The following is a 22017-nucleotide window of genomic DNA, read 5'->3' on the forward strand; positions in this document are numbered from 1 at the left end:
TTTAATTCATTGAAAGAGTAGTATTGTGTCTAGGTCAAAACTGAAAGGCATCGTACCAGTGTGGTTTGTATTGCTGGAGAGATGTATAGGAATCCTTCAAACCTTCTGATTTAAATGCTGTTTGGGACTGGACTCAAATTATTCATCACTTATTTGTCCACGCACAATAGCGTTTTCTTTTGATCCTCTTTGTCATCCATCACGCTCCGACTTATCAGAACTGAAGCGCAGATAAAAATTCTGTTGAGTCAAGAAAGCAGCAGGACAAAGCTCCAGAGGCAGACTTTCAAGCTGTACTTGATGCAGTTGTTTTGCATCCATCCTTGGAGGTGGGAGAGGATAAGTTTTACATTATAAATACCTAACTCTTCAGCTTGTGATTTGGATTTGTGTGTTAGCAGTGTGATTTGCTTTGACTACATGTTCTCTGAATGTGCCTGTTTAATAATTTGATCTAGAGCTGCCTTTGCCTCCTCTAGTCTGCTGTTTTTTTATAGCCTGGATGTGGATTGCTGGAAAATATTTCCCAGGTCACTACACAAATTGGAAAAAAGATTATGGTTTTCTTCCACCTTTTTCTTAAGCCTTTCCTTCCGCGATCTTTCCGTATAATTTGAGCCCTGTCTTAGGATCCTGAACTCACGGAAAACACTTGCTGTGTGCAATATATAATGAATATTAACTGTTGGATGCCATAGCATGAGTATAGACTGCAGGGAATCCTCCTGGCCACTGAGTGTCATTGTTAACTCAGGAGAAATGGGGTGATGAGAAAAATCTTTAATTGGGGAAGAGGGGGAGACGAATCTGTGCGGCGAGCTTGGGAGGGCATTGCGTTCACTGAAATGATTTGCTGAATGTCAAGGTTAGCCTTCAAAAAAGTGCTGTGTGTTCACAAGCATGCTGGAGGCCAGATGTGGTACAAACTTGCAAAATATGCTACCATGTTTCTATGGGAGATGGACTCCTTGGCTGAGTTGAGTTTAATACTGTGAGTTTCTGGGGTCCTCTCATCTGGGCTTCTAAGGTTGCTCTGTGTTGCTTCTGCTTATCTCCCACTCAACCCAGGTCACTAAGTTTTCCCCAAAACTGCTGGCACTTCTGATATCTCTCTGGGCCCTCTTCCTTGGGGCTTGTGCCCACTGAAGTAACCTCTGTTGTGCAGAGTGAAAACCAGCCCTTTTCTACCCTGGTCTGCTATATGCCCCTGTAGGGCTCTAGCTGGTGCGACGGGTGAGGGAGAAGGGCTGGTGCCTCTTTCAGCTCGCAAAGCCTTGAAATGCAGCAGTCTACAAGAGAGCCATCAGCATCAGAGGCAAAATTATTTCCATAGAAGGAAAAATACTTTAAGAGAAATAGTTCAAATAGTGGTTTGTGCAGCTGTTTTCAAATAGCGAGTGAGTTTTATTACCTGTAAGCGTTGCCACTTTTCTTTATGGCCACGTGTGTTATATGAGGAGAGGGCAATTTCCTCATATCTAAATTTGTGAATTAATACTCATACTGAATGTATTATTCATAGGGTTGATTGAGAGCCTTGAAATTCCCGTGCCCTACTATGGACTGTTTGCTATGCAGGGTAAACTCACCTTCATCATCATCAACACTGGAATTAAGACAGGGACTCTGTTTTCAGGAGTTTGGGCTTAAAATGTGCCCTGCGTTAGCCTTCATGTTAATAACATTGACTTCAATGATGGCAAGAGGAAAGGATGTGGCTGGAAGGAATGAGCATGGGGTTGGGAGAAGGAAGCTATCACAGGTAGGAAGGAAAGTGATTGCGGGGGTTGCCAAATGAGTAAGTGTTACTTTTAACTCTTCTCCTGAAAACCATCTTATTCTTATACCTTTGTGCTACCTCTCAAAGAGCAGTTGCTCTGCAGGTTTGTCTTCAACTCTGGAAAAACCAGGGTCTTTTCTCTGCAGAATGGCAAATCTGTCTTAAAGCCCCTATATTATTGGAAATAAGATACTGGTGTTTTACTGACAAAAGCAGGAGAGAAAACCCTTTCCAGCTGCCTTCACTTCACTAGGATTTAACAGCAAGATTGCTATTGCCTAGTAGTTACGTTGCCATGAAAACACCACCTTTCTGGCCTTAAAACCTACTTAAACTGGGCGGCTTAGGCTGGAGCGGGGCAGCCAGGAGGAATTCCACAGTCTGCCCATGTCTCGCCGTCTCGGTGAGAGCAGAAGGGGCTGGTGCGGAGGGAGAGGCTGGTGCTTCGCCAGAAACCACCTCCTTCCTTTGCTCTTTTCCTTCTGTAGCCCCATAGCTGTGGTTTAGCTCCTCGCAGTCCCAAAGTTGTGATGGTTCTCTCCCGTTTGCATTAAATCACTTTCCTTCTGGTGGGTGTTGTTTCAAGCAGTGGAAGAGCTTTCTGCATTGAGTTTGAGGCTGTTGTTTTCATTCCCACACTGTGGGGCTTCTGTGATTTCTGGAGGTCTCTGGTGCGTTTGGGCAGAGTCTTAAGTGCTCTCAAGTGCTAGAGGAGCAGCTGAGAAGTTTTTCTGCCCAAACAGCTTTCCTATAAATTTGGGGTTTTTGTTTTGGGTTTTTTTGCTTGTTTGTTTTTTTGCTCAAAGTCACTTTTCAGCTGTGGGTGAAGATGTAATTCAACTCTGCTTTGATTTCTGACCATTCGGAGCCCCCTGGGAATTCAGGAATATTTTTGCTCCGTTCTCTGAACAGTTCCCCACCCAGTCAATTCGGAACCGCTTATATCCAATATCTCTTGTGCAGCTTTAGCCAATACAGGCTGCGAAGAAGCCTTATCTGTCCTGGGCAAGGGGTAGCGTTAGCATCACACCAGTGTGCCCACACAGCTGCTGGAGGAAGCACCACATGGAGACTAAGTGGAACGGGCATTAGGACAGGAAAGAAAGATAATGTTGAAAAAATACCAAAGCAATGTATTTTCTCTTTCTTGTCAATGCTTGCTTTTATGCATAGCCAATTAAAGTCCTTAATTGCTACCTCTATCTCTGTCAACACCAGCTATTGATACCATGCTGCTAGTGTCCCCTGACCTGTAAGCTGACTGCTTGCATGCAGGAAAAAAAAAAAAAAATCAGAGTTACTTGGAAAGAGTAAATGTAAATGACATAAAAATACAACATCTGACCCAAAATCAGCATCACTTCCAGGTTTGGATGTCTTGTTTCCTCTGAAAATAATTCTAAAAGATCTTTAAATGTCCATCTTTCCTAGAAACTTCTGTTTTGAAACAAAACCCACTTGCTCTATAGCAGCTGTATGGTGGAGTGCTTTCAAGGAATTAAATGTTCTTTGGTCCTTTGTGTTGTCCCTGATATTTTGGGGGTGGTGATGGGGGTGATGTTGCTATTTACTTTTAAAAGGCTTCTGTGTCTTTCACTGTTGCTTTGGCATAATACATCTGTCAAATGTAGCAGCAGTTCTTTAATAAGAATGGTCCTCTCTGTGCTGTGTCTACTTTTGGACAGGTACTTTATGAAGAAGGACATGAGCAGGGGAGAGACTTCACACTCAGAGTCCTCAGCTAGGTGAGGCGTGATCAAGCCTTTCCTCAGGCTCTCGGCTGGCAAACCGCAGTGAGTGAGAAATAAAATGCGAGTGTTTTCTGGAAGACTGGCCACAGCGGGTGCCCTCCCATTTTTAACTTTGCAGCAGTGTCAGCTTCCTCCCCGTGTGCCCTCGTGGGGCTGGAAGCTCCTGGAAGATGAGAGGTTTCTTGCACATCGCTTTGCTTCTCGTTCAATTTGCTTCCTGATTGATGGGTAGCACGGAGCTTTTTAAATAGAGTTTGTTTCCACATGCAAAAATGCAAAGTGTCACGATTCATCTGACATAAGGCAGTTGGGCCAGTTTCTGACTTAGTTGCACTCTGAAACAAACTGCTGGTTCCTTAGTGAAATTCTTCTTGCATTAGAGAAGCCTGAAAGGAAGCTGTAAAATGTGCTTCAGGGTGAGGAGACGTTATCTGTTGATCATTTCTATTGGGTATGTGTCACTAATCTTTAACTTTTCTCATTCTCTTCCCAAAATACTACAAATGGTCCTGGTATCAGGACATCTAGTCTGGGGGACAATTATTTGGTCCACTGCTTTACTCCCTGCCCCAGGAGGGATCAGGGAGGGTTTCCATGGGATCTTCCATCCCTCATCAGACATGTGTATAAGCAGGACCATCCTCAAAACTGAGACAGCAAGAATCAGGGATCATTTTTGCAGCTACTGAAATCAGCTGTGCTTGATTCTAGGAAAGGTGTCTGTGAACCAAAGGTGACTTATGTTGGGTAAGACCAAATTTGTCATCTCCCCATGCCTTCCAGAGCTGCTGCAGAGTCACCAATGTATTGGACAGTAAAGGTTAGACAAAGGCTGTCACTCAGCTGTTACTTCTAAATAGAAGTGCATTTCTTAGTGGTAAAAAAGAAAAAAAGGCATTAAATGAGAATACTGAAATTACAATACTTAATTAAAATGACTCTATAGAAAGGCCTCCTTTTAGGCTGATGCATAACATTTTGAGGTGACCACGTTAGTCAATTAACTTTAAAGCAGGGTTTGCATCTTGTCTATTTTTATTTGGATTCAGTTCTGTCCTGATTCACAACAAAACCCATCAAAAACCCAAGGTAAATATATTCCACCTAATGAAATTAAATTTATGTCACAGCTTTGGACTTGGCACTTTGCTCTTTCTTTATGAAATAGTGTTTGGGTGACCTTTGTGTTCGTGAGGCTGAAGGGGGGCTAACGGCGGTGACTAAGATTTGGCAAGGCAAGGATCTACTCTGCCAACTTTTTCCCTGGCAGTTCTGCCAGAGACCTGTGGAGAAGCTGCTTTTGCAGACTGCTCTCCTTGGCCTGTGCCAACGGTCATCTGTGGTCTGCGAGTGACCACCTGAGCTGCAGGGTGTTCCCTTGGACTGAAACTCTTGGTTTTTCTCTGCTTGTTTCTAAAAGCCTTGGGGTTAACACTTCCAGCATGAAGGTTTACGTGGCAATGCATTATATTTGCATATATTTCCATCTTTCGCTAGCCTTTTTGCAAACAAAAATTGCAATTTGTATGCATGTTTACAAAGGCCAGGAGATGATGAGCGTGACCAAACGGAGCGCTTGCAGAGCGTGCTGTAGCAAAGGCGAACTGCTGTGTGCCAGGGCTTTCGGGAGTACGTTGGTATCGTCCCAAGCCCGGAAGCAGACTAAAATAGTGGCACGCAGGGGCTCTTTTCTTTTCCACACTAATATTTCTGAAATCTCATTTCAGCCTCCAAAAATGTCTTTTTTAAAAATAATTACATGCTTCCAAACTCTGTCGTATTCAGGCTCATAATAATTGTTGCATTTTTCCTGATGGTTTCCCTGTATGAGAAGGCAGTGGCTTGCTTTCTCCATTTTACATTTGGGGAGCAAAGCACTGAAGTACCTTGGCCAAAGCCTGAGCAGAAGTCACCGCTGCACAAGGTACCAAAACCACGTCTGCGTTCCCGGCTTGTGCCTTTCCCCTCGCGGCACCAGTCATCTCCAGCAGCCACACGTGTGCTCATGCTCTCTTTGGTGTGTTTATTTTTGCATGTACATCTGGCCACAGGTCAGTTGCTATTTCATATCCAGGTGCTGTTTTGCGTATCCTGACCCGGGTCTCCCCAAAACAAATCTCCCGTAGGAGGGGATGGCCCCAAGCAGCAGGGGCTTGAGGCAGTAGGTGCTAATTTGGAGTTAGAGCTCGGTCCTTGACCCTCTCTTCTTTAGCAGTGCAGGGCTGAAGGCTGCGGCTCTTTCACCCACTGGAGCCTTTGGGAGGTCTCGGTGCCGTGGTGTTTTCGGAGGGGGCAGCGTGTGGGAGGTGCAGGGGAGCTGGGCGCTTGGGAGCGGGGGGGCTCTCCCACGCTTATTCCCTGGCTCCGGTGATGTTACGTCCCTCAGCCTTACACCAACACACAACACTCTGGAGGGGGGCTGCGATGCACCCAAAACTAACAAATGATGCAATTGGAGAGAGCAACCCACAGTTTGCATGGTGACGGCTGTCCTGGTGGTGAAAGGAATGGGCATGGTAGGTCCATCGGCTGCTTTCCTGTCTCATTTATAAAGCAGGTGGAACAATTAAAATTATATTTGTCTTTTTTTTTTTTTCACAGAAAAAACTAAATATAAACAAATTATGCTTGCTAGCAGTTCCCACCCCTGCCATCTACCCCTGTGTTTATACTGTTGTCTGCTGCTCTGATGTCAAAGGATTTACATTTTGTGAGATAAAGGCATCTCTAGTTCTATTTATTTAGTTCTGTTGTCAGTGAAACTTCATCTCTGTGGTGTGCTCCGGGGGGAGCTGGCAGTTAACTGAATAGCGTGTGCAATGGGACGCAGCCCCACGTGCCAGCACCACCAGCAGCTTTCAGCTGGGCTCGAGAGCCTCCTCCGCGGGTTCCCGCCGTGTCCCCACGGCACAGCAGGGGTGGCTGCTCTCTGCTTATGTCCCTCTGGCTCAGCCACCGGAGGAACTGTAATAATCTGCAGTTATTCCCAGGGCAGAGGGAGTTATTTGCTCCCCCTTCCATCTGCATTTACACAGCATCTCCCAGATATGACCTTAAGCTCAGAACCCGGTTGCCCAATATTGAAGAGAGGGTGATAACACACTCCTTATCATAGTGCATGACCTGGAAAAGTGCTTATTCGGGCTAGTCTCACAATCAGGTTGTGCTACCTGTAAACTGTTTGCCGCCTCAAATAATGTAAGGACATACCTTTGTTGCTAGATGTCATTTGCCTTGGTCAATGGCAGAACAGTATTTGTATTTGATTATTACAGTATTTCACTCTGAAGCAGTAGTATTTAATGAACAAAAATGAAGGAAAGTTGAAGAAAAGTGGGAAGTTTTTTGTTTCGTGTGTTTTTGTTTTGTTTTTTAATTGGCTATTTCTCCTTTCCACTGGAAGGGTTTTCACCATCATGACTTTGAGTGTCCTCTGCTCTCCCCTTTGCCTCTGACCAACTGGGAAGTTTTTGGTTAAGTCAGAGCCTTTCTCCAGGCAAGGCTCTGCTCTTGAACTCAAAAGTAACACAAAACCCAGCCAGGGTTGAACTTAGCAGGAGAGCTAAAAATTCCAGCATGCTGCAATAATGCTGGCACCTGTATGCCCGAGTAACTTGATAACCTGCTGAAAACATGAATTCTTCTCGCCAGTCCCCTTCCTTAGTCAGGACTTCCCAGATGCAGAACAATAAAGCCCACGGGGAATGGTGTGGCAGTTGCGGCATGGCTGAAAACCGGCAACACTTGTTTGAAGATGGACTCTTAGTGTTGTGGGAAGGCATCTGTCCTGTTGGCTTAATCTGTCCTTGAGGAACTGAGCTGCTGATGGATGTTAATGACACATGCACATACATGAAATCGCAGGGGGACTAGGGACCCTGCCCCACTTGGCTTCTCTTACCTGTCAGAGAGGGGCTAAATCCATTTCCCACCTGATGTTTGTGATTGCTTTGCAACACAAACGGAGGACAATGCTACAAGCATCTCAAGCTTTACTGCTAGGTCTTAACTCTGAGAAGTCAATGACCATCTTAATCTGCTAACTTTGCTGCTGAGACTGCTGACAAACTACTGCTGGTCTCTACTTATAATGGCTCCAAGTTCATAGCTGGCCATCAGAGACAGGGTGCAGCACTGCTTGCTTGCTTGGGGGGTGCGGGGAGTGCATTCCTCGTAGCGTATTGCCATGGTGCTGCTTACGAAGAACTCTGTTATGTTTCTCAGGCAAATGCATCCTGTTCCCATGCAGAACTCGCAAGCTGTCAGGGCATGAATAGCTCGGGGCCTCCAATTTGCTTGGAAGAGATAGCTATTAAAACATACAACAGTAATTGCAAGAGGAAATAGGAAGGTTTTTGACAACCTGTTGGGAGAATAATTAGTCTAAGTTTGGGGACAGTAAAGGATGAAAACATGAATTGGAGAAAACAATGAGCCAGATTTTCACTTCCTGTAAATTGGCTTTGAAGTCAAAGGAGCTATTCTACACAGAGAATTTGCCTTGCTATACTTCATTTTTTATTATTTTATATTTTTTATTTTAAAATACAGTCCTCTCCCAAGGACTGAATGCCTTTGAGTGATAGTCTAGTTTGTTAGTTGTGCTGAATTCCAAGCCTGAAGTCAGTCTGTGCAGGACTTCAGATGCTGGGGCCTCCAACTGTTCTTTGAATAGTGAAGCAAAAAGAAAAAGAAACTCTGATAATTCAAATTGGCTTCCTTCCTTCTCTTGTTACAAGCTTAAATATTCATGATTTAAACTCCTTTAAGGGACTAGTGTGACTTTATTACTTGAGCAGCTTAAAAGTAATAAAAAGCTCAAGAGTCTAAAATGACATATCTTCTTATAAAGTGCCTTAAGGTCTTTTAAAAAAGCTTTGCAAAATTCTGCTCATGAACTTAGTAGTGGCAAGCAGTCAGAATGGTAAAGGGCAACCAGGTGCCTTCCAAATTTGGGCTGCTCCCTGTCCATGAGTGTTTTGCAGTGCAGCTTTAAAGGGGCTGGAGAAAGGAGCAGGAGCATCCACCGTGGATCTCGTACCACATCGTGCATCTCCATGTAGAAATGGATCCAGCTGCAGCTTCTGGGTACAGACCAGATAAAACTGTGGACCTTTCATTTATATCAGTAACAGAAATAAGAGCAGGTTAACAGGGAGCTGTTGCATGAGTCTTGAGTGACGTGATGGGGAAGAATAAGAAAATACAAGTTTGGGAGTGGTGCCTGTCAGTGCGAGACAGGAACAAGGAAGGTGAGGTTAAAAGCTTCAGGTGACCCCACCAGTCCTTAAACAGAGTAGAAGAGTAAAATAAAATTAATAAATTCAAAAGAATTACTGAAGCCCCGTTCCTCTGGTCAGAGAACAGGAATAGACAGAGGAAATGCAGAAAGTATTATTTTCATGCATAGAAAAATAAGAGATGTGGCAGAGCAGAAGAGCTGGACTTGTTAAAGGCTGTCGTACCCAGGTACAGAGAGACAAGTTTTGTAGGAGTAGGAAATGGCTCCAAATACTCTTCAAAAAATATGAGACAAAAACTTTAGGAGCAATACATCCCCTTAAGTTTAAGAACGCTTCTCTTATGGATATCAGCAAACTTTCTAAATCCAGAAAATTATATTTAGCTTTGTTTTATAAATGAAGGATATGAGGATATAGGATATAAAGGATATAAATGAGGCATGGGGCAGCTTGATCAGAGGCTCTGTATCCAAAGTCCCAGGTGCTACAGGGCATGAGGACTTCTGGCTGCGTCTCCGCCTGCAAACAGGCGACCTCACGGCTTTAGCTGCTGGTCACATTCCTGAGGAGGTACCCATCATGGAAAACCCTTCTCTTCCTCTCCCCTGCTCCTGTGCAGAAGCAAGCAGGTGCCCAAAGGCTCCTGTTGCAGCCTCTCAGGAAAACCCTTTAATTTATGACCCTGAATTCCTGTGCTGTCTATTGATGGGAAGCCTTTTTGGGAAGAGAATTGATGACCTTAACGCCTGTGAATCGCATGGCTTGGTTAGAAAGGCCACTCAGAGAGGTGTCTGAGGAACATTTAGGTATACCTTAAATAATCCTGGGGATTTTTTTTTTCTTCTCCTGGCCTCTGTGAAGAGCACAGCCTGCATCTGTGTAACTAATGACATTTTCCTGCTGATTGGACCCTAAACAATTACTGCATCTTCTGATTCCTAATAGCTGGGCTGTTAAGAACAGAAGAGGCTCTATTAGGAGACGGGGACCCAACTGGGAGCATCACAGGTGATGTCAGCTAATGCCCTCTCAAGTGTGCACCAGGAGTTCAACCCACATATGCCTAATTAATCACAGTGTGAGGTACCTGCAGCATTGGGTTGGTGTTAATCAGGCCAGGCTGGGGACCAGCAGGCTGCCCTGGGCTGCCCATGTTGATGGGAAGGATTTCTCAGCTGCAGAGAGGCGGATGCTCATCTATTTATTAGCAGCAAGTTCATCACTCTGCCCTCCCTTCCCTGTTTCCTGGTGCAGATTAACTAAGAGACAAAAGGTTGCTTCTGACAGCTTTCTGGGCAGCTATTGTAGCCAAAAACAGTCTCTATGACAGTGTTTTGTTCTTCCAGAATGAATGATGCGGGTGCTTTCTCTTCTTGTAACAACAAAACAAAGCGCTGCCAGCAGCTCGGCATTTCTGAGGAGCGCTGCAATAATGAACAGGAAAATGAAGCCCAGCTCTTGTGAGCAATCTTGTGTGTTTAAATAACCAGAACAGCAAGATGTTGAGATTATTAGGATGAACACACATTTCTCATTGGTAAGAGGATCTGGAATAAAAATAGAGAATTGTTACTTTTGCTATGTTTGGATACTGATCAAACACCACCACCTCCCCTCCCGAGAGGGGCCATGTTTGAATTCCCAACTCAGCTGGGTTTAAGGAGGGAGAATAACGAAGAGAAGCTCAGCTCGATTCGTACAGCTGTTGCTTACCCCAGGGCTCTGCTGGGTGGCTCACCCATGTGTCCTTCTCATCCCTTCACTGTTTTTTCAGATCCTCTTGAAGCCTCTCCCCAGGTTCTCCTCCTGGGACCATGGTCCTCTTGAAGCCTCTCCCCAGGTCCTCCTCCTGGGACCATGGTTCTCTTTGGTTTCAGTCCTGTAGCAACAAAATATGGTGTGAAAAACTGAGCAAAGAGAACAGAGGTTGTTAGCTGGGTATTTTCCTTTGGGCCATAGTAGCATGTAGTTTGTTAGCATTCAAGGTATGCTTTGAAGTTCCTATTTTCTCGACATTCTGCAGGGAGAAGGATAAATATGTGGAACTTGGGTGATACTTCTTATGAGGTTTCTAGTATGATGTTGATTAAGTCACTGTGTCTATCATAATTTTGTTTAATAAATACATATTTCTGGTGGCACAGATATAGTTCTGTGCCACCAGATATTGGAATAAGAGTGATGGGAACCTTCTAAACATATTAGAAAGTAAGTCTGGGGGTGACTTGATATGAATCTGTTGGTGTTGGTTGGATTTAATTGGGTCTGCAAACTGCTTTGAATCTGGGGACTTCCATGAGTGGAATAGCTCATTAATACTAGAAGAGCTTGAAAATTTTTATGAAGTTGGCTAATATTGGAGTTTCTGGTACTGTAGGTGTATTCCTTCTTGTGCATTGATGCTTAATTTGCAATGGAGCTTTTTTCAGAGTCCTTTTTTTCACATATGCTGTAATACTTTCCTAAACCTTTCACTCTTAAATTAACATTAGGGTGTGGAGGACACTTTTTGTTTTTTCTTTTCATTCCTGTGGTAATGTTCTCAGCTCTGTTCTGCATATTTCATTTAAAAAAAAAAATAACACTTAACCACTTTCTTCTAGCTGACACTCATCACTGCAAAATTAATCCTGTTTACTTCCCGAATCAAGTTTCCTTATTCTCCTGATGATGGAAGTTTACAGATATATCAAGTCTGAGCCTGTGCATTGAGGCTTTGCCACAATACCGGTGGCTCTGAGCTTTATTTCAGAGGTCATCTGGCTCCACAAAGCTGAGGGCCCAACGGTATCTTGTTCATGTGTATTGAAAGAGTCTTGTTGACTTGAATGGGAAGGGGAGTTTCCTCCGGAGATGTTCTGGAAAGAATGTCAGCTGGGACTGGAAAAGAAATGTGGATTTCTTGTAGTTTGTTGCTTTATTGGTTTCCTGTTGTCAAATATTTTGATTTCCTTTATTCCCCTAAAGGCTCAATTCTGGCTTTAATGAAGCTGTGGATAAGGTACGTTATCTAATCAGGCTAAAGCTCACGTTGCCAGAAAGAGCATCTAATCCATTAAGCCTCTCTGCCATCTAAACACTTCACTTTCCTCTTCAAACCTCCTCCTTAGCTCTGCCAGGTGTTTTTGTTTGTTCTCCTGTCAGGTTAGGTCTTCGCTCTCTTTTCCTTCTCTTTTCTGGATCTCCTCCAATTTGTCATTGCATAATACTTTTTTTCTTTATCTTCAAATATGACTTTTAATCTACAATCCCTGGAGACTCCCTGCTGGGAGAACAAGAAGAAAGTATTTGAGGTGTTATATTGTTCGTTACTGGGGTTGAATTGTCTGCTAATTAGAGAACAGGATTATTGTATGGCTACTGGGGAATAACCATAAAGGTGGTGGGTTTTTCTTTTCCCCCCTTATTCTGCCGCTCTACAGTAGCAGCTGCTTTAATTGCCGTATGGTTCTTCCTCTTGCGTCCCACGATGCGCAGATCTCTGTGCTTCCATTCAGTGCTGGAGGACCTCTGTTGGCCAATCAAAGTACTTTTGTAATAACATGAGGGGTATTTAAATATAATCATATTGCGGTTATGCAATTCCTTATGCTGAATCCATCTTCTCTGGCTGGAACGCACATGCTTTTTGTCTGGCTTTGGCTGCTCAAATGCTCTCTCTGTGCTCTGTGATAAAATGTTAATGGGACAAAATATGGGAAATGCAGATCATGTGGAAAAGGAATTAGGCATGAAATGATAATGAAAGACTACTCTGGTTTTGGGTGTGTGTTCAAATACATTGTGACTCCAACTTCAATGGGACAGGACTGGACGTGTGTTTGAAGATGTCCGACGGAGAGGACCTTTAGGATATATTACAGAAAGATGTTGGTAGTAATTTATTTACTTTACATAAGTACCTCTTTTCCTTCTTAAGGACTGGTGCCAGCAGCAGCCTGTAGTTGCATCTCCAGATTTGCATAGGGGAGGAGGGAAAGCAAGGAGAAAGACTGATTTGAAAAGAAAGTACTTTGGCGTTATTGATAGGGAACCAAGATCCATCTGACAGCAAGGGCTTGTGAAGACTTGAGGATGTGCCATGTATTTTTAACATCATCAGCCTCTCCTGCATAAGTAGAGAACTTTTTTGCTGTCAATATTCCCTACAGGATGAGATGGCGAAGAGCAATTACAAACGGGAATCTCTTTAGCAAAGAGCTGTTAAGAAGAAAATGGCTGTGACTTTGAGTCTCTGAAAGATCTATGGCAGCATCTTGTCCAAAGTGTAGGGCTGTCCTTGTGTATCTCGTCAGGCGCTGGGAAAAGGTCTCTGTAAGAGCCAGCTCTTTTTATCTCCCTCTGATGCTTTATCCTGCCTGTTCTCAGAAGGTTTTGGGGTGGGAGGTCTCTGGTAGCTTTAAGGGTGAAGGCTTTTTCAGGACTCCTGGTAAAAATAGTTCCTCAGCTCCAGAAACTCTTGCAGGACTGTTAATCTTCCATATATAGTTTAGATAGTCATAAATACATTTCTTGTTAACATTATGGGCTAGTTACCACATATCAAATTCTCAGTTAAATGTACTGATCTAATGCTCAGCCTAGAAATTTCCAGAGGAAAGATATATGTCCACAGATGTGCATGTGGACATACATATAGACAATTTCTGCTTTTATGTTGCTGGAACACCCTAAATGTATTCGAGTAGTTTCAGTAACCAAATCTAAGACATAAGGGTTATCAATTACACTGTGAGAGAAGCAGTAGTTTTCCAGATTGAAGGTCCTTCTGTGATTACGAATGCTTCTCTTGCACCTGCTTTCCACTGATAAGGGATAGGAGCAATAAATTCTTCTAAGATTGCTTTTCCCTGGCCAGGTAATCATGTGGATGAAAGACCGCAAGCTTCGATCTGTAATGCCACCTGTTGGGACATATGTAGTGAGCAGCAATAAGGAAGAGGGAAGAGGAAAATTGGAGTGAAATGATGTGGTTTGTTTTTTTTTTTTTTTTTTAAAAAAAAAAACCAACCAACCAAACCCGATGTTTCTCCAGAAACGGTCAGATAAATTGGAGAAATATGTTCCTTTCAGCGGTATAAGCTTCAAAAACTATGTAACTCTGGCTAAGAGAGAATCCAGACCTGTAGACTGATTTCCCCTTGCTGGTGTGAAGACCAGGTGGTGTGTGACCATCAGCACATGCTGCTCCAGACTTATGTGGAAGCTGTTTTTTGTGTTTGTTTTTGTGTGTTTTTTTTTTTTTTTTTTTTTTTTTTTCTGGTGAGAGTCTAGATTGTGCCCCACGCTGCTCTGCAGCGTTTCGCCTAACTTCTGGGTACGGTGGGAAGATAGTGGGGTATGGAGCCGTGCAAGAATACTGAGCCACCTCCAAAGGAGAAGTACCTTTTGGTTTTATAAATGTTTAATTTGTGTAGGCATTTCTGCAAATCTTCCTGGGTACCCATTTGTCTGAATATGTCTATTCATATGGTTGGTTGTTTGGCTTCCTGGGACTTCTTTAAGAATGGCTGCTTTACCATAGCATTCTTGTGGTCTGTGTCTGACCTCTCTGTCCTCCTTTCTCTTATTCCATGGAAATGGCAATACAAGGGGCAGGTTAAAGCTGTGTGCTTTCCTTCTACAGGTTTTCATAACAGCTGTCTCATACAGAAAGCCTGTAATAATGAATGGAAAGTTATTGATGACTACAATAGGATAATTAATCTGGCCAAGCTTTAAACGAATTTTTATTTGGGAATAAGCTACACCCACAGACCCATTTTCTTTATCCTTTGTATTTTATTAATCTGTCAGTTTTTCTCCGTCTTTTGTCTACAAGGTGCTTTTGGTAAAAGATCAGACTTGCAAAGATGAAAAATTTTCCATTCTTCAAAATCTGAAAGTGAAAAGTATTATTGCAAAACTCTTTGAAATGAATTTCTACTGAATGGAAAGACCTGCTGAAAAAAAAAAATCATAAGGCAGCAAAAGGCACTGGCAACTAACAACTGAGCTGATACAAGAGCTGCCCTGTGAATGTAATACTTATTCATGGTATAGCATCAAACCGTGTCTTTATGGAACACCATAGCTGTGTTGCATGAAACTTTAATAAGGAAAATGGCCCTGATAAGCAATTAAAGAATAATGTTTTGGAGAAACAAAATGAACTTGTTAGTAATTGAGCTAAAATATTTGCTTAGGAGGCTTCTGGTCAATTGCTTAGATGACATACCTTCTAATTTGCTGCTGCCAGTAAGTACCACTGGGTTGATGCAGAATAGTAAGTACCAGCTTCACAGCAGCTACTGCCCAAACGCTGCGTGCAGTGGGTGTGAGGTGGAATTCAATAAATTGCCTCTCCAAAGAGGAGTTGGAGAATGAAGCAGAGAATCCGCAGCTAGAGGAGCTTTGGGTGGAGTTGTCTTTTGGGGATAAGACTCTGATATCTGCCCTTTTCTTTCTGTGTTCCTTGAGCACTGTGACTCTGACCCAGCCAGAAGCAGTTATGGAGCAGCATTAATAGTATCAGGCACAGGAATATCTTGGGAGAACTTAACAGGTATAAATCATTGAAAATGTTGGTTACATGGTTATAAAGGGAATGATCTCGTATCTGCATGTGGCCTCAAGTGTTAGAGGAGTTTTGGACTTGGCTATAATGGGGAGAGAAGCCTGTAGGGTTATAAAAAAAATGCTCTGGACCTCATTATAGCTGCTTCTGCCTCTTGTATGTGCTGCACAGTCACACCTATGCAGGAGAGCAGATGGCTTGTGGGGGGTCTAAACCTTTTACTAGCTTGTCAGTATGGCGTACCTCTAACAGAAGAGCAGATGAGATCGTAGGACTTGCTGATTGTAGCAGCCCATGGCACAACACTCATTCTTCCTGGGCCCAGCCTAATATTACAGATAAATAAATGCTCAGTCTGTAACGTATTGACAGAGTGTGCTACCCATGATCTGGAAACACCACAAGTGCCCTGATGGCATTGTGCATCCATTGCATCCTCTGTTTGCGGTGTTCTCCGAGGTGTGCTTTCTGTCCGTGCATCGCCCATTCCTGCTCATCCTGCCGGTGTGCAGAAGAGGTGTCTGCCCGTGGCTGACAGCTGGTGAGCTCCACGGCTGGTGCGGGCAAAGGAAGCTTGTCCTGTAAGAAGCGTTTTGAGTAACTTTTCACCACCACTTGTCAAATGTTCCTGAAGATGACACAATGAAAACTGAGTTGATTAAACCACGAGATGCAGAGAAATACCTAATTATTAATTTTCTAGCTGTTCACTTGCAAACTTTTGTTTTTCTGCTTTCTTGCTGGTTGGAAAATGATCTCTTACTTTATTTTTTTTCTCCCTCCTCACCCTTTTTCTGGCAGGAAGTGTTGACTTCTTCCAGAAACCACAATGAGAAACCACAGTTTTTCAACCAAGTGCAGGCATCTTTGTGAAAAAATATCAACTGGATTCAAATCCAACTTCCTAGCAAAAGGCAGTTTCACTCAAAAATGCCGGTAGCCTTATTTTTATTGAGACAGATGAAAGTTCTTATATTAAGCTAAAGCATGGTGTCTCACTCTGGACAAAATTCTTTGGATGTGATGGAAATTTTGAGTAAATAAGGGCAGTGACATTTGGACTGTGTAAGGCTCCTCGTTCCGACTCCGCTTTTCAGCGTATAGCTCTAACACTAGCTGTCACCTGCCAGAATTGTTCAGATAAAGAATTCCTTTTTTCCCCCTGAAATAATGAAAAGACAACTGCTGCTTCTCACTTAACACTGATTTTGGTGTGGGGTTTTTTAATAGCTAGGTTTAGACAGAACGAAAGTTTGTCTTGTTTTGCTGCTTCTCATCCTGGCTCCTGTTTCTAATTTGTAATTTGTCCCCTTGTCCCAATGGCCAGTCCGTGTGTCCATCGATGGAAGGTGGTGTTTCTCTCCACTTTAAAGTCCGTGTATCTAGCGTGTATGAGACCTTTTTATGTTTGTTCCTGAGACTTTGTGCGTCTTGGGAAAACATGGAAACATGAGCTTGCAAAGCCTCTAGGTGGTTCTTGTCCCATTACTGATTAGTTGTGACGGAGAGACAAAACCTTTCTTCAGGTCAGTGGTTTCAGTGGGAGCGGAAGCAACAGAAATGCAGCACAAATCACAGTTAGTGACTGTTTAATAACTGAAAGGTAGGGCTTGATTTCTGCCTTTGCGTTATGAGGAATATATCAGCATGAAAGTTGCCCTGGGGCCTGGGAGCTTTGATCCTGGGTGGTCAATGGGAGCATTCGGTTGTGTACAAATGCTGTTGGAAAATCCACAGGACAAATGCAGCCATTTCACGCGCCATTTCCCAATTTTTATGCTTTTCTCATTTTTGCCTGATGAAGGCTTTCTACAAAATGTAAAAATTGCTGTTGATTTTTTCCAGTTGGAGCTGGGAAATCACTTATTTGAAGCTGGACTGCATTGCAAAATGTTTGCCTATTTGAGCAGTTTTGTGTTTATCTTTTAATGAGCTGCTATGATCCTTATTTCAGTCACCCTGACTCAGTGCCATGTCCACCTTGTAGGAGTCTAGGAATTCCCTGCTGTTCTCTGCTACAGCTTTTCGGGATTGTTCCTGAAAGTGGATGTGTCTTTCAAGATGTTTCTTGAGAGATCAGTCCTGAAACTTCCAAACCCCTCAGGTGGCATTGAATTCCTTCTGTGTTATGGTATCACCTGAGCATGGTATTACCTCTTGTGGGCCAGGATGACTTTGTACGAAGTAACTTGGAATAGAAAAGAAGGGAATGAGAGTCTAACAGTTCCCCATTCTCAGCTTCATAGATGTACAGGTTCTTTAGATGACTCTGCAATGCCATTCAGAGTTTCAAGGTAGTATGTATTGAAGCAGGCAGGGTGGAAGTGCCAATATTCAGATGGTTGCACTTCTGGCATTTGCACGTGGTGGACAGCTTTGATCCTGAAGCAAAGGTAGCTCCTGCCAGCAGGAGCATAGGCTATTGCAATCCCTCCCCTTGTGTTAAAACTGAGCAGGCAGGAGGTGTGGGGTTTCCTGAGCTCATCCTTGCTTGTGGCAATCACTGCTTCCCACTCATGGTTGGTTAGGACGAACCGTCTCTCCTTCCTCCCCATCCTGCAATCCAGAAAGATACCGATACAAGCCAGCTTCTTTCTGGTGGGACTTTCAATGCCACAAGCTCTTTGGAGGGCCACGACAGTGCAGTTGCTCCCTGGAGTCTTTTTCAAATGGTCTGGAGGCTAGAAATGATGGCACTGTGCTGCCATGGTGTTAGCTGGCCTCACTGGCCTCTTCTATGTGTCTGTTTTATCATAGCTTCCAGCAATGCATTTGGTTCACTACATTTTTCAGATAGCATAGATTTCAATGAATATTTCTTATTTCAGATCTTCTCTCCATTTCTATGTGATAAAGAATTTTTTTTTCTTACTTATGACATTATGTAGCATACATTTGTTGGAGGGTAATTTCACTAATTCTCGTTGGGTACACTGAAAGCACTATTATCATCTCAGCTGACAGCTGTTCCCTTGAATTTTAAACATCCAAAACACATCCAAGGGCTTTGGAGGAATTTGGTGGTATTACTGTCTATTGCTAAGAAGTGTTTAGCTTTTTAGGAGGAGAAAGAATATTTCTGCAATCCCAGAGAAGACATACGGAAATGTGTAGATGCTAGCTATCTGACGAGAAGGGATTTGGGAAATATTATCAGATTTAAGAATGAGAACTACAACCAGTGAATTACTGGAGGCAGCAATTATGATCAAACACTTGAGCAAAGGAGATAAAACAGAAAAATAAGAAGTACTTATTTGGTAAAATGTGGCAGCCTTTGACCAAGTTTCTGACAGAATGAATGGGAGAGGCAACTGCCTGTGATACCTGCTTTGACTTTCCTTCACAGTGCAAGCTGGTTCTGCCATGCGTTGTTCATTTTGAGTATGATGTGGGAAACGGAGCTGAAGCGTAATGAGGTCCTGCTGGCAATCACGCGAGTGTTCCCAGTGACATTGATGTGTACTGGACTCTGACCCCTGGAGCAAATCTTTCAAATACAAACAGCAATGTGAATGAGGAAAATGTCAGTTGGAGATTCTTCATCAGTAAACGAGACCTGATTTTTGACAAGCCGAACTCAATCACAGTATCTTGGAGATATTGGAGTTTGGCCATGTACATTCATGGGATGGGGCTGAAACCCTGGCAGTAGGCAGATGACAGGGTGAGACTTCAGCATCTCCTAAGAGTTATTTCTCTGTCATCCGTCAGTTCTCTTTTCCTCCCTCTTGCTAGGATCCTGCTTAGTTTGTTTAGCTGAAAAGGGGGGGGGGAAATGCTCAAAACTTTCAGAAGGAGCCACAGATACAAATCTCATTGTTTTACTCATTAGGGTGTCCCTGAGATAGGACACATTGAGAACTCTGAACCTCTGATAGTTTTTGCAAGTCAAACTACTTAAATAGACCATGTGAGTATTTAAAAATAAAAAGTACTGAGAGTCATTAAACACATATGAAAATCTTGATGCCTTATGGTGAATTGTGCTTTCTGCATTTTTATCTCTCTTCCCACTGTGGCTCAGGATGCTGCGCCAGAGCTTTGGGAAGGAAAGCTTGGGGACATTTTCTTCACTGCTTGACATGTTTCCCCATTCAGAATGGACCAGAGAATCTTTTTGTCCAGTGGCCGTAGCATCTTCTATATTAACTGGTGAAACAGTAAACCAGGAAATAAATGTTAATGAAATAATTTCATTTAACACACTTCTGAGGTCTGCCTCCTCTGTTTCCTTGGAGACAACACAGCTATTGTCTGGCAGGGAAGTGAACGGGCCATATAGGATTTGCGTGAAAAGCGCACTTGAGTTTCTGTTCTGCACCTTTCGAGCAGCTCATATAGCTTCTGTTTTAGGAACAGGGCAGTGGATGTCTCTGTCCTTCCCACATCAGAAATAAAGATATGTTTGTCAATAAATAGGTTTTCTGTTTATACTTGACTAAAAGCTGAGGTCAGAAAGCTAGGTTTTATGGTATCCTCCTAGTAGAAGAGAGGGCTTAAGATGGTGAAGCGTTTTTAATGGCGCTGGTTTCAGGTGGGTGCTTAGGGCAGAGCTCACCTCGATGCAGAGCACCTTAAAACCACAGAGCGACGCTGAACAGACTGGCTGGGTTCCTGCAGTCCTTCCTGGGAGGTGTTCAGCAGCTGCAGCGATTAACACTTGTGCAGTGGAAATTCTGGTTATTCCCTGTGTCGCTGTATGAAGGATCACTTTATACAATTACAGACTTTGCCTTTTTATGCATTCTGTTGAGCACTTCTGCAGAAAGTGCTGCCGGACAGCTTAAGTATTCAAGGACTAGACGGGATTAATTCACGTGCGCTTTCTAACCAGTATTCACCAAATTTGGCAACAGTTTCCCATCATTACTTAAAATTAATGTAATTTGTTCCTCATTCCTGTTGCCACGGGGTGAGCCTGTGTCCTGATCAGCCCTTCTGATTGCCAGTCGCTTATTTGATTTTCTGCTAAGAAAATCAAACTGCCAAGATCCATCACCTTCCTTCTTGGCTGATTTAATGAAGTTACTTTTGCTCACAAATCTTTGCCCTAGCTTCACCTTTTGCTCCCCAGTACCTCTGCAAAGTTTTCCCAGGTCTCCTCTTGTGGACGTTTTTGTCCTCATCTCCTGTAGATGTTTCCATTTCCCCTCTGTGCTCCATCTTCCTCCCAGCAGCATCTGTTGCTCCCTCTGCGTCTGGTGCTGCCTCCACAGCAGTAGGTAAGAAGAGTTCCCTAATGGATGCACACTAATACCTTTCCCTTTAGAACGCGATCTTTTTTGTAATATTAACTACGGTGATTGTTCAGGCCTGTGTTTGCCCTTGTACATGTCGTACTTATTGTGCTTTCAGCCCGTGCAATCAGCAGGGTACGGAAGGGATTCTTTGGCACCTTCACTTAGTGATTAGTATTTGTATAGCACTTTGAAAGCTTAAAAGGCTATAAGAGGGTTAAGTAGTATTATTAACAACAACATGCTCTGTTATGAAGAACGGAGCTTATGCGTATTCGTGGTGATAGTCCCCAGCCTCCGTTTTTCCAAATGCTGTCGTCTGTGCGATCTGCCTCTAGCTTATCTTCCTCGCACCTGACAGCACTCTTCAAACAGCTTTTCTTCCTCCTCTGATTAAAGGCCCATGGAAAATGAAAAAAGATTCCTCTTAACACAGAATTCAGCCTTCAGGTTTTGGTGACTGTGCCCAGATGTGGTGGTCACTAAACCACGTTTGGGGACTTTGATCTAATCGGTTTTCCACTGATCTCTCTGATTATCTATTGCTGGCCCAAGATCTGCCATTCAATAAAACCCGTTGGGTTTTCAGCAGCATCTGGGGTTTCATCTTCCTGGAGGAGTGTTTTCCTGTGTCCAGGTAATGTTTCATCTGTGCTTTTTACAAATTAACTTATTTTTATGTCACTCCCTGTAGCTTCTCCTTGGAAGATCAGCTTTGTGACCGAGGAGGAGATTAATAGAGACATGGAGAACATCTGTATCTTTTTGTTGTGTTAATGGCTGAAGCAGAGTTAATGTAAAGTTTTCCCCCTCCTTTTTCAAGTTGAGAAAGCTGAGTGAATTTTGTGTGTTTACTTCTCGGCCGTACAAGCGGTGGGTTACTGCCGGGGCTTGGTGCAGGGAGAGCTGCAAAGTTCTTGGAGGAACTCGTGTGCTTGGGATTGCCCAGGCTGACTTGGTCAGACCTTTCTGTCCAGGACACTCTGTGTTTTGACCTCCAGTTTTTGCACTGGTAAAGCTCTTTCTGATGGTTTCCCACACTCTGGAGATCCAGCCCTGAGGGCAGCCTTCTGCCAAGCACCCTAACCTGCCTCGGGCTTATAAGAGCAGTACTTAACCTCTCCGTGAGCACTTCAGAGCTCTGGTTGCGTGGGAGCTCTGCCACGGAAACCTTCAGGGTGAGGTGAGAGGTTATTTTAAGCACATGCTAAGACCCCTCTTTGTTACTGCTCTGAATTTCATCATAAGGTGGTGATACCAGCCTTACAGATCTAAATCCAGATCTTCTCTGGATTTAGTTAAAACTGCTTTTGAAACATTTGGTTTGGGTGACAGCAGCGAGGCTGTCATCAGCAATGCTGTCTCTTCCAGGCTGAATAATATATGTCGTAGTGTGGCTTCCTTGTGTACTTCTGTGCTTGAATGTTGAAGAGGTTAAGGCAGGGTG

At 43.4% G+C, this 22017-nt stretch overlaps 1 long non-coding RNA gene across 1 annotated transcript in view; it reads left to right on the top strand.

Annotated features, from left to right (window-relative positions):
• The first annotated feature begins 246 nt into the window (after positions 1-246).
• LOC142417833 (uncharacterized) overlaps positions 247-22017 on the top strand; it is a 50450-nt gene continuing 28679 nt past the window's right edge. Inside the window, exons 1-2 of the long non-coding RNA XR_012778139.1 lie at positions 247-329; positions 3466-3573. This is a non-coding gene — a long non-coding RNA (uncharacterized LOC142417833). The remainder of the gene's footprint in view (positions 330-3465; positions 3574-22017) is intronic.

The sequence above is a fragment of the Mycteria americana genome, chromosome 16, assembly GCF_035582795.1.
Source record: "Mycteria americana isolate JAX WOST 10 ecotype Jacksonville Zoo and Gardens chromosome 16, USCA_MyAme_1.0, whole genome shotgun sequence".
In the NCBI taxonomy this organism is placed as follows: Eukaryota; Metazoa; Chordata; class Aves; order Ciconiiformes; family Ciconiidae; genus Mycteria; species Mycteria americana.